The sequence below is a fragment of the Corella eumyota genome, chromosome 3 (genome assembly GCF_963082875.1).
Source record: "Corella eumyota chromosome 3, kaCorEumy4.1, whole genome shotgun sequence".
Taxonomy (NCBI): Eukaryota; Metazoa; Chordata; class Ascidiacea; order Phlebobranchia; family Corellidae; genus Corella; species Corella eumyota.
Window position 1 is genome coordinate 13,363,885 of NC_137492.1, and position 2,687 is coordinate 13,366,571.

Consider the following 2,687-nt stretch of genomic DNA (forward strand, 5'->3'; position numbering starts at 1 on the left):
TTAAGTTGTTGCGGTTAAAAAGCTCGTAGTTGGATTTTGGGCGCAGGCGTTCGGTCCGTCGCAAGGCGTGCACTGTTCGTTCTGGCTTTACCTCCGGTTTTCCGTCGGTGCTCTTGACTGAGTGTCGGCGGCGGCCGGGACGTTTACCTTGAAAAAATTAGAGTGTTCAAAGCAGGCGCTTCGCCTGGATAGTGTTGCATGGAATAATGAAATAGGACCTCGGTTCTTTTTTGTTGGTTTTCGGAGCGCGAGGTAATGATTAAGAGGGACGGACGGGGGCATTCGTACTGTGCCGTTAGAGGTGAAATTCTTGGATCGGCGCAAGACGAACGACTGCGAAAGCATTTGCCAAGAATGTTTTCTTTAATCAAGAGCGAAAGTCAGAGGTTCGAAGACGATCAGATACCGTCCTAGTTCTGACTATAAACGATGCCAACTAGCGATCGGGGGGCGTTATTTTGACGACCTCTCCGGCAGCTTGCGGGAAACCAAAGTCTTTGGGTTCCGGGGGAAGTATGGTTGCAAAGCTGAAACTTAAAGGAATTGACGGAAGGGCACCACCAGGAGTGGAGCCTGCGGCTTAATTTGACTCAACACGGGAAATCTCACCCGGCCCGGACACAGCGAGGATTGACAGATTGAGAGCTCTTTCATGATTCTGTGGGTGGTGGTGCATGGCCGTTCTTAGTTGGTGGAGCGATTTGTCTGGTTAATTCCGATAACGAACGAGACTCTGGCTTGCTAAATAGTTACGCGGCCTTCCCGGCCGGCGTTTAACTTCTTAGAGGGACTAGTGGCGTTTAGCCACACGAGATTGAGCAATAACAGGTCTGTGATGCCCTTAGATGTTCGGGGCCGCACGCGCGCTACACTGACCGGATCAACGTGTGTTCGCCTTGGCCGAAAGGTCTGGGTAACCCGATGAACCCCGGTCGTGCTAGGGATAGAGAATTGAAATTATTTCGCTTGAACGAGGAATTCCCAGTAAGCGCGAGTCATTAGCTCGCGTTGATTACGTCCCTGCCCTTTGTACACACCGCCCGTCGCTACTACCGATTGAATGGTTTAGTGAGGTCCTCCGATTGGGCCCGGGCTCGACTGGCGACGGTTGGGTCTTGGCCCGAAAAGACGATCTAACTTGATTACTTAGAGGAAGTAAAAGTCGTAACAAGGTTTCCGTAGGTGAACCTGCGGAAGGATCATTAGCGCGAGAAAAAAAATCGAAGAGCGAAAGAGCAAACACCGGGACGGCGACGTGCCTCGGCGCGTCCGCCGCCCCGCGATCAGGAACTTGTTTTGTCGGCGTCGAGTGCCCGAAGGCTTCATGCGGTGCGCGGGCTTGTCGCACTATTTGTTGCGACCGCGACCCGCTCGGCGTCACGCGATTTTTTCAGCCGGATGGCGAATCGAGGTTAGGAATCGAAGAGCGAAAAGCAAACAAACAAACGATGGCTCTTGGCGGTGGACCACTCGGCTCGCGAGTCGATGAAGGACGCAGCAAGCTGCGTGATTTAATGTGAATTGCAGAACACATTGAGCATTGACGATCTGAACGCGTATTGCGGCCTCGGGTTCATCCCGGGACCGCGTCCGTCTCAGGGTCGCAGAAACGACAACGGCCGGCGGGATCGGCTCCGCGACGGCTCGGCTCGCGTGCGTATGCCCGGCGACGGGCAATCGCCGCTCGGTTGAAGGTGGAAAGTTTTGGTATTCGGGCTCGCGTCAGCGATGCGTGGCGGCCGGCGAGCCGCGCCGCGTCCGCTTGCCGCCCGAGTCGCAACGACGGCGCTGTCGACCTCGAGCTGGGGGCCTCGACGCGTCGGTCGCGATTCGCGCAGGGCGAGTAGGAGCCGCGGGGCGGTGCTGTGTCGGAAGTCGAGCGCGCGAGGGCGCGGCGTCTCGAAGGACGAGCGAAAATAGTTTTATCGGCCTGAGATCGGGCGAGGCTACCCGCTGAATTTAAGCATATTACTAAGCGGAGGAAGAGAAACTAACGAGGATTCCCTCAGTAACGGCGAGTGAAGCGGGAAGAGCCCATCGCCGAATCGGGCCGCTACGAGGAGCGGTCCCGAGTTGTGGCGTAAAGAATTCGTCTTGCGTGCGATCCGCGCCGCCCGAGTCCTTCTGATCGAGGCCTTATCCCAGAGCGGGTGTCAGGCCCTTGGCGGCGGCGCGCTCGACCGCTCGGCGTCTTCTCGGAGTCGGGTTGTTTGGGAATGCAGCCCAAAGCGGGTGGTAAACCCCATTTAAGGCTAAATACTGTCGCGAGACCGATAGCGAACAAGTACCGTGAGGGAAAGTTGAAAAGCACTTTGAAGAGAGAGTTAAAAAGTACGCGAAACCGTCGAGGGGCAAACGGAGAGGCCTGTCGGGTCGTCCGGCCGCTTTCAGTCGCCGAGCGGGCGCACGCGCGTTGCCGCGGACCTTTACGGGCCGCGGCGCGGGCGGAGCGTCGGCAAGGCGGCGCACTAGCGCCGGGCGAAGGTCGCGACCGGCTGGGCGACGGCGAAAAGGCCGCGCGCAAGGTAACTCCGCTTCGGCGGTGTGCTATAGGCGCGCGGCAGGTTCCGCCCGACGCCCGGTCGAGGAGAGAGATTTCGCCGCGCCTGTCGCCCTCTCGGGGGCGGCCGCGGGCCCGCGTCGAGCTGGGCCGTCGTCGGCCCGGGACTGTTTTCAGTGCCGGGCCG

General features: G+C 58.5%; 2 non-coding genes and 1 pseudogene across 2 annotated transcripts in view; all 3 read left to right on the top strand.

Annotated features, from left to right (window-relative positions):
- Positions 1 to 1,205, top strand: part of LOC145747303 (small subunit ribosomal RNA) — a 1,810-nt gene extending 605 nt beyond the window's left edge. Inside the window, exon 1 of the ribosomal RNA XR_014282040.1 lies at positions 1 to 1,205. This exon is cut by the window's left edge and continues 605 nt beyond it. This is a non-coding gene — a ribosomal RNA (small subunit ribosomal RNA).
- Positions 1,206 to 1,450: 245 nt separating this feature from the next.
- LOC145749157 (5.8S ribosomal RNA) lies at positions 1,451 to 1,604 on the top strand. Its single transcript, XR_014283549.1, has one exon. It is a non-coding gene; the product is annotated as a 5.8S ribosomal RNA (ribosomal RNA).
- A 322-nt stretch (positions 1,605 to 1,926) lies between these two features.
- Positions 1,927 to 2,687, top strand: part of LOC145748904 (large subunit ribosomal RNA) — a 2,380-nt pseudogene continuing 1,619 nt past the window's right edge.